General features: G+C 42.6%; 1 protein-coding gene across 2 annotated transcripts in view; it reads left to right on the top strand.

Annotated features, from left to right (window-relative positions):
* LOC137638641 (cholesterol transporter ABCA5-like) overlaps nt 1–15,404 on the top strand; it is a 269,061-nt gene that overhangs the window by 247,473 nt on the left and 6,184 nt on the right. The window lies entirely within an intron of this gene.

The following is a 15,404-nucleotide window of genomic DNA, read 5'->3' as shown; positions in this document are numbered from 1 at the left end:
CCTATCATCATGTAGTTCTTTGTCACTTAAGAGAATCTCATCATCGGAGCTGACTATTGGTTGCCCCAACTCTACATGACCGATTTCTAAGGACGAATCCATACCTGTGTTATATCAAATGTCTCTCTTAGCCTTTGATTTATTAACCTAATGGATATCACTTCTTTCGATTCCCATTACAAACAGAAGCAGCCCTGCTATGGATTAACTCTCATCTCATAGCATTAACTTTACTGAACTATATTTCTACTTCCATTATTTGTCTACTTTTCTTTTATTCATCCCTTTATCAACTTATCTGATTACTTAAGCAAACATCATGTAACTCGGAATTTTGACTATGGACACAATCCTGATGAAATTCTTATCTCATCAGATCTACTATAATTAGACTCATTTACCATTAATTCATTTATCCTTTACTAGTTTATCTTATTATTTATGTGAATATCACTTCATTCAAGTTTTAATATTTATGTTTTATTTATCCCTTATGAATTAATTTAACCACCTACCTGATTGTCATATTACTCGTCTGATTACTCAAGTGGATATCGAGTCACTCATATTTTTAACAATAATTCAATCCTGAGGGAATTCTTATTTTATCAGATATACTATAATTACATATTTATTTTTAATCAATTATCCTTTACTAGTTTATTCAATATCACTTCACTGTTCTTCACCCCCCCCCCTCTTTTTTTTTTTTTTTTTACATAACTGCATACATAATGTACTTACATTTCAATCTTTATCAAATATTAGGTATGTTTTATCTATGTGCTACATTGCTTAACTTTACAGCAAATAATTTCTATTTCACTTGTGACTCATCAACAGCAATTAGCTTCAACTTGGCCCTTAATAAAAAAAAAAAAATAACAAAAACTAAAAAAAAGGAAGTGAACATTCATGTATGCACACAAAATATTAACCGATACCTTGCATGTAGATATGAGCGAGATATATGCTAAACATAAATTAGCTTATATAACCTCTATTTTCAAAAGTGGATCAAGACTAGAGGCAAGCAATTATAGACCTGTTAGTCTAACATCACATATTTTGAAAGGGTAATAAAAAAGAAAATAATGAATCATTTTGTTAAAAATAATATGTTTAATATAGGTCAACACGGTTTTGTGCCCGGAAAAGTACACAACCCAACTGATAGCACACTATGAAAACATATACAAAAACATGATAAATGAAAAACACACATGTGATCTATCTAGATTTTGCAAAAGCCTTTGACAAGGTAGACCATAATATATTAGAGAAAATAATGAGAAAGCATAATATTGTGGGAGAGATAGGAAAATGTGTAAAAGAATTTCTGCAAAACAGAAAACATTTAGTGGTTGCAAATGACGAGAAATCAGATGAAGATCAGGTAATATCTGGTTTTCAATATTAATCTTACCCGATAATCATGTAGCTGTCAACTCTGTTGCCGACAGAAATCTACGGTCGGGATACGCCAGCGATCGCTATACAGGTGGGGGTGAACACCACAGCGCCATCTGTGGTCAGGTACTCCAGTACTTCTTGTCAACACCACCTCAATTTTTCCTCTGTCGTGCCTCCGGCTAGACCTACATGGATACGCTGTTGATTCTGGAGTTATTGCTCACGATTTGGTGATGTATTTGCTCTAGAGTTTAGCCTTCGCTATTCAGGAAGCTTTATCATTAGCTTAGCAAGTTTTTGGAATTAATTTGATTTAATTTTTTATTTAATTTTGGTGACGAAGAGAGTATGAACTCTCTTTCACTTTTAATGGCCGACCCTTCCCTTAGACGGAAGTGTTGGTGTCGAAGAGAGTATAGACTCTCTTTCTTAATTTTGTTTAACAAAAGTTATAGATTTATTTTATATCTCTCCGCCTTTTATAGGCCTCTTCGATTAACTTCCTTTTATTATAAACTTATTAAAATTAATTTTTATATTTGTTTATATTCGACCTTTCCTAATAGTAGGCGGTCTTTTCTTGGAACCGAAGTTAATTAACATTGAGCCCGTCATTTCGTTTTTACCTGTTAACATATTATGCTATTTTAATGTTTTTGAAAGAATTTCTTTGATAGTCTCGTACTGTTTTCAAAGTTGAACTAACGTTTTGTTTTGTCTCTGCAGTTGTTGACGTTCAGAACGTTCAACTTGCGCTCTATCGTTACGATAGAGAGAGAGTATTCACGGTGTCACGTTGCAGTAAGAGTAGAACGATTCTAGCGTTTTGTTCATTCTTTCTTAGCTTAAATGGTAAAGGGGAGAAGTAACGTCGAAGGACTTATGGGTTCATCAGGCCTTGATCGACGAACAGACGTTTCCCTCCGTGGTTTCGGGTGTTACCAACTCACGTAGCCGACGTGATCACCCCACCCACACAAAGACGAGAGAGCCCTTTTATTCCTCGTCTGCGGAAGAGGTTTCTCGCAGAAACCATGGACCAAATCTTGCAGCTTTTAAGTGCAAGTCGGTCCCTTCCGCGCAAGTCCAACTCCTAGGTGGTGCCATTAGCACTGGGTCAGTTCGGACTTGCTGCAGTACGACAACTGCACACCTCCCAGAGAGGCAAGGTGGTTTTGCAACAGGCAGTAACTCCGTCTGTTGCCGCACCAGCTGTTTTAGACCCTCAGTCTCAACGGACAGTAGCTCCGTTTGTTGTTGTCTTTCTTAAACTCTAGTGGTCTATGCTGCAGACAATGCAGTCTCAGCTTGCGGTGTTGATGCAGGAGTTTCAGGCAGAGAAGGTTAGCACACCTCCTCCTGCGAGCGCTCCTCCACCTCTGCGCAGTCCACCCTGCCAGACGTATGATGTTGAGGCTCCTCCTGCCTCCATGCGTGAGCTGCCGCATTGGGAGTTGCCAGGTACCAGCGCTATGCAGCAACCTCCACTTTCCTTGAGGCAGGAGCCTCATGCTATGCGGCAACCGCCTCAACTCTTGAGGCAAGAGCCTCAACTCTTGAGGCAAGAACCTCAACTCTTGAGGCAAGAGCCTCAACTCTTGAGGCAAGAGCCTCAACTCTTGAGGCAAGAGCCTCAACTCTTGAGGCAAGAACCTCAACTCTTGAGGCAAGAGCCTCAACTCTTGAGGCAAGAACCTCAACTCTTGAGGCAAGAACCTCAACTCTTGAGGCAAGAACCTCAACTCTTGAGGCAAGAGCCTCAACTCTTGAGGCAAGAGCCTCAACTCTTGAGGCAAGAGCCTCAACTCTTGAGGCAAGAGCCTCAACTCTTGAGGCAAGAGCCTCAACTCTTGAGGCAAGAGCCTCAACTCTTGAGGCAAGAACCTCAACTCTTGAGGCAAGAGCCTCAACTCTTGAGGCAAGAGCCTCTCTCTGCGCAGCCACCTCCTCAACTCTTGAGGCAAGAGCCTCTCTCTGCGCAGCCACCTCCTCAACCCTTGAGGCAGACGCAACTCTTGAGGCAGGAACCTCATGCTATGAGGCAGCCGCCTCAACGCATGCAGCAACCGCATTCTTCACAGCATGAGCCTCTCTCTGCGCAGCTACCTCCTCAACCCTTGAGGCAGACGCAACTCTTGAGGCAGGAACCTCACAGGAGCCTCATGCTATGCGGCATCCTCCTCAAACCATGAGGCAGGAGCCTCATGCTATGCGGCATCCTCCTCAACCCATGAGGCAGGAGCCTCATGCTATGCGACAACCTCCTCTACCCATGAGGCAGCCTCATGCTATGCGGCATCCTCCTCAACCCATGAGGCAGGAGCCTCATGCTATGCGGCATCCTCCTCAACCCATGAGGCAGGAGTCTCATGCTATGAGGAGCCTCATGCTATGCGGCATCCTCCTCAAACCATGAGGCAGGAGCCTCATGCTATGCGGCAACCGCCTCAACCCATGAGGCAGGAGCCTCATACTATGCGGCATCCTCCTCAACGCATGCGGCATGAGCCTCATCCCTTGCAGCATGAGCCTCATCCCATGCAGCATGAGCCTCATACCATGCAGCATGAGCCTCATCCCATGCAGCATGAGCCTCATCCCATGCAGCATAAGCCGCACGCCATGCAACATGCTCTGCTTACCTTACAGCATGCTCTACATACAGCATGCTCTGCATACCTTACCGCATGCTCCTCAGTCACACATCTTTGGTTGTTGCCAACTCACTAGACTGTCAAGCAGTTTCATAACGTTGCCTTCTAGTCTGCTGCTTTTGCACCAGTGAAACCCTCACTGAGAGAACTTAGCTTTTCTCGGATATGGTTCCTGTAGATGAGAAAGTGCTATTCTCCCTCCTTCTGATATTCCCTTGAGGACTCTGTCATTTGGAGAGGAGCCTTTAGCTGCTTAGCCTCCTATGGACTTTTATTTAAGCATAACATGCTTCCAGGGAGGGTAATGGTTCCACTTCAGTCGCTAACCCCGTCTGTTACCACACCTGCTCCCATAGACCTTGAGCTTTGTTGCAAGACATGCAGTCCAAGCTTAGTCCTTGTTAGAGGATTTTTTGTTTACGGAGTCAGTGTGTCACTGGGAAGACGTTCAACAACCAGCAGAAGTGACTTGTTGTGACGCAGTGCGGCAACCTCAGCAACCCGATAAGGAGTTGTCTGTACGACCCAGACAGTCTAGACAGCTTCGGGTTGTCGCTGTACTTCCTCGCTTCCCCATGGTTGACAGTTCACAGACTGTGCAGCAGTACCATGATCTTGTGTCCGGCTCCGTCAGACGACTAGCTTTTAAGAGCTCCCACAAGTCGTCGCTGTCTGGAGATTCTCAGATGGACTATGGATCTGACCAAGGAACTGGGCCTCCTGGTCAATTTTGAGGAGTCCCAGCTCGTCCCATCCCAGACCATTGTCTACCTGGGTATGGATCTTCAGAGTCGAGCTTTTCGGGCTTTTCCGTCGGCCCCAAGGATCTACTAAGCCCTAGATTGCATCCAGAGCATGCTGAGAAGGAACCGATGCTCAGTCAGGTAGTGGATGAGTCTAACAGGGACACTTTCATCGCTGGCCCTGTTCATCGAGTTAGGGAGACGCCACCTCCGCCCCCCTCAGTATCATCTAGCGGCTCACTGGATAAAGGACATGACGCTAGAGACGATCTCAGTTCCTGTTTCCGAAGAGAGGAGGTCTACTCTCACGTGGTTAAAGAACAGCTTTCTTCTCAAGGAAGTCTACCTTTGGCTGTTCAGAAACCCGACCGCCGTCTCTTCTCTGACGCATCAGACACGGGCTGGGGTGCGACTTTGGACGGACAGGAATGCTCGGGAACATGGAATCAGGAGCTAAGGACACTTCACATCTATTGCAAGGAGCTGTTGGCGGTTCATCTGGCCTTGATAAACTTCAAGTCCCTCCAGCTTAACAAGGTGGTGGAGGTGGACTCTGACAACACCACAGCCTTGGCTTACATCTCCAAGCAGGGAGGGACTCATTCGTGGAAGTTGTTCTAGATCGCAAGGGACCTCCTCATCTGGTTAAAAGATCGAAAGCTCACGCTGGTAACGAGGTTCATTCAGGGCGATATGAATGTCATGGCAGATCGCCTTAGCCGGAAGGGTCAGGTCATCCCCACAGAGTGGACCCACCCTTCACAAGAATGTTTGCAGCAGACTTTGGGCCCTGTGGGGTCAGCCAACCATAGATCTGTTCGCTACCTCGATAACCTAGAGGCTCCCGTTGTATTGTTCTCCGATTCCAGACCCAGCAGCAGTTCACGTGGATGCTTTTCTGCTGGATTGGTCCCATCTCGACCTGTATGCATTCCCGCCGTTCAAGATTGTCAACAGGGTACTTCAGAAGTTCGCCTCTCGCAAAGGGACACGGCTGACGTTGGTTGGCTCCGCTCTGGCCCGCGAGAGAATGGTTCATAGAGGTACTGCAATGGCTGGTCGACATTCCCAGGACTCTTCCTCTAGGAGTGGACCTTCTACGTCTACCTCACGTAAAGAAGGTACATCCAAACCTCCACGCTCTTCGTCTGACTGCCTTCAGACTTTCGAAAGACTCTCAAGAGCTAGGGGCTTTTCGAAGGAGGCAGCCAGAGCGATTGCCAGAGCAAGGAGGACATCCACTCTCAGAGTCTATCAGTCTAAAGGGGAAGTCTTCCGAAGCTGGTACAAGGCCAATGCAGTTTCCTCATCCAGTACCACTGTAACCCAGATTGCTGACTTCCTGTTACATCTAAGGAACGTAAGATCCCTTTCAGCTCCTACGATTAAGGGTTACAGAAGTATGTTGGCAGCGGTTTTCCGCCACAGAGGCTTGGATCTTTCCACCAACAAAGATCTACAGGACCTCCTTAGGTCTTTTGAGACCTCAAAGGAATGTCGGTTGTCCACTCCAGGCTGGAATCTAGACGTGGTCCTAAGGTTCCTTATGTCATCAAGATTTGAACCTCTCCAATCAGCCTCTTTTAAGGACCTCACATTAAAAACTCTTTTCCTCGTGTGCTTGACAACAGCTAAAAGAGTAAGTGAGATCCACGCCTTCAGCAGGAACATAGTTTTCACATCTGAAACGGCTACATGTTCCTTGCAGCTCGGTTTTTTGCTAAAACGAGCTTCCTTCACGTCCTTGGCCTAAGTCGTTCGAGATCCCAAGCCTGTCCAACTTGGTGGGGGACGAACTGGAGAGAGTACTTTGCCCAGTTAGAGCTCTTAGGTACTTTCTAAAAAGGTCATAACCTTTACGAGGACAATCAGAAGCCTTATGGTGTGCTATCAAGAAGCCTTCTCTTTCAAGGTCTAAGAACTCAGTTTCTTACCTATTCAGGCTCCTGATTAGGGAAGCACATTCTCATCTGAAGGAAGAAGACCTTGCTTTGCTGAAGGTAAGGACACATGAAGTGAGAGCTGTGGCTACTTCAGTGGCCCTCAAACAGAACCGTTCTCTGCAGAGTGTTATGGATGCAACCTATTGGAGAAGCAAGTCAGTGTTCGCATCATTCTATCTCAAAGATGTCCAGTCTCTTTACGAGAACTGCTACACCCTGGGACCATTCGTAGCAACGAATGCAGTAGTAGGCGGGGGCTCAGCCACTACATTCCCATAATCCCATAACCTTTTTAACCTTTCTCTTGAATACTTTTTATGGGTTGTACGGTCGGCTAAGAAGCCTTCCACATCCTTGTTGATTTGGCGGGTGGTCAATTCTTTCTTGAGAAGCGCCGAGGTTAAAGGTTGTGATGAGGTCCTTTAGTATGGGTTGCAGCCCTTTATACTTCAGCACCTAAGAGTCGTTCAGCATCCTAAGAGTCGTTCAGCATCCTAAGAGGACCGCTACGCTCAGTAAGGAAGACGTACTTAATAAAGGCAGAGTTATGGTTCAAGTCGTCTTCCTTACCAGGTACTTATTTATTTTATGTTATTTTTGAATAACTAATAAAATAAAATACGGGATACTTAGCTTCTTTGTTAACATGTATGCTGGTCTCCACCCACCACCCTGGGTGTGAATCAGCTACATGATTATCGGGTAAGATTAATATTGAAAAATGTTATTTTCATTAGTAAAATAAATTTTTGAATATACTTACCCGATAATCATGATTTAATTGACCCACCCTTCCTCCCCATAGAGAACCAGTGGACCGAGGAAAAAATTGAGGTGGTGTTGACAAGAAGTACTGGAGTACCTGACCACAGATGGCGCTGTGGTGTTCACCCCCACCTGTATAGCGATCGCTGGCGTATCCCGACCGTAGATTTCTGTCGGCAACAGAGTTGACAGCTACATGATTATCGGGTAAGTATATTCAAAAATTTATTTTACTAATGAAAATAACATTTTTCCACAAGGTACGTTATTAGCTACACTGCTGTTTGTTATTATGATCTCAAAAATAGACTATGATGTTAAAGACTCTGTAGTGAAAAGTTTCGCCGATGACACAAGAATAAGTAGAGAAATTACTTGTGATGAAGATAGGAACTCACTACAAAGAAATCTAAACAAAATTTATGAATGGGTGGAGATAAGTAGGATGGTATTTAACTTTGGTAAATTTGAATCGATAAACTATGGAAACAGAGAAGGAATGGTATATGCATACAGTGGACCTAATAACGAGACAATCACAAACAAGGAAGCAATTAAAGACCTTGGTGTAATGTTAAACAGGAATATGTTATGCAACGACCAAATAGCAACACCGTTGGCTAAATGTAAATAAAAAATGGGAATGATATTCAGACACTTTAAAACAAGAAAAGCTGAACACATGATTATGCTTTACAAAACTTATGTACGTAGTACACTCGAGTACTGCAATGTGATATGGTACCCACACTACCAAAAGGATATTGCACAAATACAGTGTACAAAAGTCCTATACTGCTAAAATAGAAGTTAAGGACCTTGACTACTGGGAAAGACTGCAATTTTTAAAACTATACTGTCTAGAAAGAAGAGAATGCTACTTGATAATACAAGCATGGAAGCAAATCGAAGGAATTACTGAAAACATCGTGGAGCTAAAAATATCAGAAAGAGCAAGCCGAGGTAGATTAATAGTGCCAAAAACTATACCAGGAGAAATAAGGAAGGCGCACAGGACATTAATCCACTACGCACCAGCATCGATAATGCAGCGACTATTTAATGCGCTGCCAGCTCATCTAAGAAACATATCAGGAGTGAGCGTAGATGTGTTTAAGAATAAGCTCAATAAATACCTAAGATGTATCCCAGACTATCCAAGACTGGAAGATGCAAAATACACTGGAAGATGCATTAGCAACTCTCAGGTGGATATACAAGGTGCCTCACACTGAGGGACCCGGGGGAACCCAAACATAGAATAAAGCAAGGTAAGGTAAGGCATAAGTACATTAATAATCTGGACACATGTAAATACACAGTAACCATTATGAGGAATATGTGCGTCTCGCTATTTGACAACGTCATGTGTAGATGCAATCTCCTTATGTAGGCGCAGTCCTCATAATTGTGGGAAGTTCCCGTAGATTTATCCTTCGTCCTCACTATGATGCCAAGGTCCCGTAACAATAACCGTTCATGTTTGATTGTAGTCACCTTTCTTTCTCGAGCGACTAATGATGGAGTAATTGATACCGCAGTGTTGAATTCATTATTTATTTGTGATCAAAACTGGTGACATAATATGCGAGTTAGTATCATTACAAATTGACATGTTATCGATCTAACATAAATGTATCAGACAATGAATAACACAAGTGATTTGTACTATATATAGATCATTATAGACTTCACTAAATTACAGTTGTAATTATGTTAACACATTAGGCTACACAATTGTGTATAATATTATACATACACAATGTGGTCTTGTGGTAGTTTTGGAGATAGCTCTAAGGTGTGTATTCTCTATGAATTCTCGTTGACAACTGCGTTATACATTCACGATAGAGATGTGTTTGTGGTCAGCCCATCAATGGCTTGATTCTTTTCTTATGGTGGTGTTCAACATGTGTTAAGGCTAAAGGTTAATGCGCCCGGGATGAGTTCTTCCATACTCTAGTTGTAAGTACATTACTATCGCTAGCTTTTAACTCGGTTTATTTTAGTTCCCTTTCTTCTGTAATGCTGTTTTACATATTTCACGCATATACTTATCCTACATTCGCTATTATGGTGAATACACTTATACGTAACCTACATTTGCTATTATGGCGAATATAGGAAGTACCCGTGCTTTATGATAAAACAGATATACCAGTTCATGGTGCTGTGTTTCGGCCTGTCCACAGCACCTTAGGTGTTTACGAGAGTCTTTACTCTAGTGTCCACTTGAGCATACAAGAACAGCATTCGTCTCTTTCGTTATTTAGACGATTGGCCGATTCTTGTGGACTCGAGGGAGAACCTTCTCCTCCATCGAGAAAAACTTCTGGCCTTTTATCAGTATCTGGAGATCCTAATAAATCGTGAGAAGTTTCAGCTGCAACCGGTCCAAGATAAGATATGGTACATCTAGGAATGAGGATAAAGACTACACTAAGCAAAATCTTCCCGTCCAAGAACAGAGGGAAGAGAAAGAGATAGCTCAGGACTCCCTCACTAGGGACAAACTGTCAGCATATCAATGGTAGAAGCTGTTGGGACATCTAACTATCCTGGAGAAGTTGGTTGCACACAGCCATCTCTGCATTTGGTTACTTCAGTGACAGCTGAAAACCTTCTAGTCTCAGCACACAGACCCACCAGGTTCTCTAGTGCCAGTGGGTGCTGAGCGGAAGAGAGACCTGAGCTGGTGGGTTTTCGACACCAACACCAACCTACTCTCTCCTCCCCCGGATTTAATGCTCTTCATGGATACATCTAAAGGAGCGGGTTATCTGTTACACTTGACGGTATCCAGGCTATGGTCCGAATCCGAGATGGTGCCACATCAACTTTCTAGAAACGAGAGCCGCTTTTCTGGCTCTCAATCATTTCCATCAGCTCCTTCCGGGGCACCATGTAGTGCTGATGAGCGACAACACTACTATGGTAGCTATCATAAACAAACAAGGAGGTAGTTTTTCACAGCTACTATGCAATCTAGCTGTAAAAATCCTTAAATGGACGGAAGAAAACTCTGTAATACTAACAGCCCGCCTCATTCCCAGCAAGGAGAACATGCTAGCTGACATTCTGAGCAGGACTCAGATAGTTGGTTCCGAGTGGCCTTTAAATCAACAGATAGCCAACAAAATCTTGACTTTGTGGGGTTCACCGACAAGAGATCTGTTCGCGACATCCCTCAACAGGAAACTTCCGGTGTACTGCTAGCCAGTACAGGACCCACTAGCGTTCTGGCAGGACGCCTTCGAACACCTGTGGGACAAGATGGACATCTATGCGTTCCGCCCCACATCTGCTTAGTAAGGAGGCTACTGAACAAAGTGAGGGCATCACAAAATCTAATGATGACCCTCATAGTTCTGCTGTGGCAGCATGCAGAGTGGTTCCCAGACCTTCTACATCTGCTCGTAGAGACACCAAGAGAACTAGCCCCCACTTCCCAATCTACTCGGACAACCACACTTGAAGATTTTACATAGAGCAGTGCCATCACTACATCTTCACACCTGGAGGTTATCCAGCAAGTCCTTGAGAGGAGAGGCTTTTCGAAGCCGTTGCTAGAAACATGTCAGGATACCCCCAGGACTCATCGACTACTGTGAACCAGTCGAAGTGGTTGGTGTTGTGGGCGGGGTATTCATCCTCTCCGTGCCTTTATTCCACCGATAGCAGAGTTTGTACTGTACCTCAGGAAGGAAAAATCTATTCAGTATCGGCAGTGAAAGGCTTTTGCTCAGCCTTAAGGGGGCCGGCCAGCTAATGCCATTTTTTAAGGACAGGACTTTGATATTCATACCACTTAATAAGGTGACTTAGAATATCTCCAATCTGCATTGGATTTTTGCCTCTGACCTTCGGTTTTGCGACACCAGGGCGATTTATCCTGAAAATGAGTGTTTTTCAAATTCTATCTCCTCCCTTGATACTTAATAAAGACCTGGGATTACTACCCTATATAGACCTGATGTAGACCTCCAATCAAATAGTTCTTTTTTAATGTCTTTTTTTTTCTGCTAGATATGAATTTTTTCATTATTGTAAAAAAATAAATCCTATAAATCGTGTAAAAAAAGTAAGAAAAAATATGGAACAAAAATTGCAAAAAAGGGCTCTTATTTGATTGTTTTATAATTACATTATATACCAAATTTCAATGCTATATCTTTAAAACTAAGGGAGAAGATAGAATTTGAAGGTCAATAAGTATAGTTTTGAGGTACAGGCATTCAAAGCTTTACTTCATATTTTTACAGAATATTAATTATCATGATTATTATGAATTTTATGTTCCTTTTTGGAAAATAACGAACCAAAACAATGTTATTTATCATAATTTAATCATAAATGATGATCCCTTTGCTCAATATCTTGCTTCTTTAGACTCCTTCATCCACAACTCTCTCGCCGTCACTAACTCCGCTAATATCGCCGATATTACCCACTTCTGAACTTTTATTAGAGCGAATTTTCTTCTTCCATTATGTTAGCGAGATGTTGAAATTGTCTTCTCCTCTTTGGCATGATGAAATTCTTGCTCAAACCAAGGTAAACAGACGTAAAAGCGAGGGAATGTCAGAGGTCAAACTCAAATGTGTACTCTCTCTCTCAGGTTTATGCCAGCACTGAAGGGTGTAATTATATTCCAGTCTTGTGACTCATGTTATCTATACAGATGCCATTGCTCACAATTTGATTTATATTAAAATGTAATAATTATCATAATGTACAATAACAGAAGAAATACTGCATTTTCATGTAGGGATCAATGTTTTTGGCTTATTGGGTTACTTTTAATTACCCTGTAACTATGAAAGGAAGAGGAATTTTGACAAAATATTTCACACGCGTTCTCCATTGCCATACGAACCTCGGTGAATTTTTTCAGGATTTTGTGTTTTTTGTCGTATATGTGATTGTCTTTGAGATGGAGTGTCTAAGGAGTATGGCTGGTGTATCGAGTAGATAGGTTTAGGAAGGAAGTAGTGAGGGTGAGAACGGGTGTAAGAAATGAGTTAGCAGCTAGAGTGGATATAAATATGTTGAGGTGGTTTGGCCATGTTGAGAGAATGGAAAATGGCTGTCTGCTTAAGAAGGTGATGAATGCAAGAGTTGATGGGAGAAGTACAAGAGGAAGGCCAAGGTTTGGGTGGATGGATGGAGTGAAGAAAGCTCTGGGTGATAGGAGGATAGATGTGAGAGAGGCAAGAGAGCATGCTAGAAATAGGAATGAATGGCGATCGATTATGATGCAGTTCTGGTAGGCCCTGCTGCTTCCTCCGGTGCCTTGGATGTCCGTGGGGGTAGCAGCAGTAGGGGATTCAGCGTTATGAAGCTTCATCTGTGGTGGACAACGGGGGAGGGTGGGCTGTGGCACCCTAGCAGTACCAGCCGAACTCGGTTGAGTCCCTTGTCAGGCTGGGAGGAACGTAGAGAGGAGAGGTCCCCTTTTTTGTTTCATTTGTTTGATGTCGGCTACCCCCTAAAATTGGGGGAAGTGCCTTAGTATATGTGTGGTGTACCCCCATATATTGACATACCGGCCTGGTCTTTGAGCTGAACGGAGTTAATATTTCCTCCTCAACGGAATTGTCACTTCTTGTTCGTAACTTTGAGCAATCTTCCCCTCTGTTGGAAGTTAGGCCACCCCTGTGGAATGTTGCCAAGGTCTTACGTTCTCTGAAAGGAGCCCCTTACGAGGCTTTCTGACAAGCCTCACTTTAAAGACTGCTTTTTTGTTAGTCCTGGCCTCTGCAAGCAGAGTTGGCGAGCTTCATGGCCTTTCCTACAAAATAGCCCATTCTAGGTGATGGGAGCAGGTCACTTTGTTTCGTTCCGAAGTTTGTTGCATAGAGTCAAAATCCAGCGGTGGCTGATCCTAGGTTCGGCCCCTTCGTCATCGTTCAGTAACAGACAATTCTGATCAACTGTTACTATGCTCCGTAAGAGCACTGAGGTTGTATCTTAAGAAGACGAGGAGAGCCAGACCTCAGATCAGGGCATGAAGTTGAATCCTAACTAAACTCAAAGTATGATTGTAAGTAGGTCAAGGACAGTTTCTCTAAATTTGTGTGACTTAAAATTTTAAGTATGATTCTTGACAGCAAGTTTACTTTTGAGAAACATATTAGATCTGTGTCTTCAATTGCACAAAAAATTGGCTTATTGAGAAAATCTTCAAGATTTTTGGTGATCAATCTATTCTGAAGTGCTTTAATTCTTTCATTCTATCTTGTTTCGAGTATTGTTTTCCTGTCTGGTCTTCAGCTGCTGATTCTCATCTTAATTTGTTAGACAGGAACTTAGGGTCTATTAAATTTCTTATTCCTGATCTAGATATCAATCTCTGGCACAGTCGTTCAATTAGTTCGTTATGCATGTTGCATAGGATTTTTCATAATTAGGATCATCTTTACATTCTTCTCCCGGACAGTTCCATCCTGTTCGTAATACTAGGCATGCAGTTAATTCTAATAGCCAGGCCTTTTCCATCATGAGGCTCAAAGCCACACAGTATTTTAGAAGTTTTATTCCCGCTGTGACCAAGTTGTGCAGGATCTTCCTAATCGGGTACTTGAATCGGTAGAACTTCAAAAGTTCAAACTTGCAGCAAATGTTTCTTTTGTCGAACGGGCTGACATAAGTTTTTTTTATAGTTTATATATGAAATAGCTGTTTTGATGTCGTTACTGTTTTTTAAAATATTTTAATTGTTCATGATTTCTCATGTTTTTCTATTTCCTTATTTCCTTTCCTTACTGGGCTATTTTTCCTGTTGGAGCCCATAGGCTTATAGCATCTTGCTTTGCCAACAAGAGTTGTAGCTTACCTTGTAATAATAATAATAATAATAATAAATCATCATCATCATCATCATCATCAGTAGGCTCTTCGAGAGCACGGGAAAGGTCAAGAGGAACGAAAAACTCAATCTCCTCATGGATCAGGCGGGTGATAAAAAGAGCTATGGCTCAGGACATTCTATTTAATCATAAATGATGATCCCTTTGCTCAATATCTTGCTTTTCTTTAGACTCCTTCATCCACAACTCTCTCGCCTTCACTAACTCCGCTAATATCACCGATATTACCCACTTCAAAAAGAATTTCAATACTGTAGGTCTTCTTGCAGGCAGATGGAAACGTCAAATGACTTTCACTGCACACTACCTGCAGGACATAACCCGCAGGAGTCTAAACACTTTCTCAATAGGTCCTGTGGTGGAAGCTCACAACGTGATCTAACACCTCGGCTCCCTTAGGAGAAAAGTATCAGAAGATCAAGGGTGGAGGTTACCCGCGGGGGTAACTCTAGGATGAATGTGAGAGTGACTGGCTACTTCTTACCTTCATAGAAATAATGGGAATTATTTAAAAAAGAAAATATGATAATGTCGAATTGAGCAAGCTTTGAGAAGGAAAGGCAGGCGAACCACAGGTGAGTATTGAAATAATCAATTTCATTATTAATATTCAATTTTTGCACTATAAATTTGACCCATATGGTCTAGCAATGGGGCTTGGATAACCATTCCTTTCTCAGGTGCAACTGAGAGAACCACACAGTTGCACTATCAAGTAAAGGGTAAGAGAAGTTGGACAGTGAGAAGAATAAAAAGTGAGCACAGCTAAGGGTCCAAGGGACACTGCAAAGACCTTAAGTAATGCCAACTGTGTAACATGCGAGTTACACTGACGGTACTATCGCCCCACGAACCAAATCCTTCGAGTGTCTTGATATTGTTTGATTGAAGGTCCCATAAGTTTTACAATTCCCAAGATTTTAAAATTCTTTGTCAATGAAGTAAGAGCCCATAGTAATTGGTTTATGGAAGCATAAGAGAATTTAAAATTTTGTATGTACAGTACTGTAATTGTAT

This window comes from Palaemon carinicauda, chromosome 3 (genome assembly GCF_036898095.1).
Source record: "Palaemon carinicauda isolate YSFRI2023 chromosome 3, ASM3689809v2, whole genome shotgun sequence".
Taxonomy (NCBI): domain Eukaryota; kingdom Metazoa; phylum Arthropoda; class Malacostraca; order Decapoda; family Palaemonidae; genus Palaemon; species Palaemon carinicauda.
This window is presented reverse-complemented; position numbering and strand designations above follow the sequence as displayed.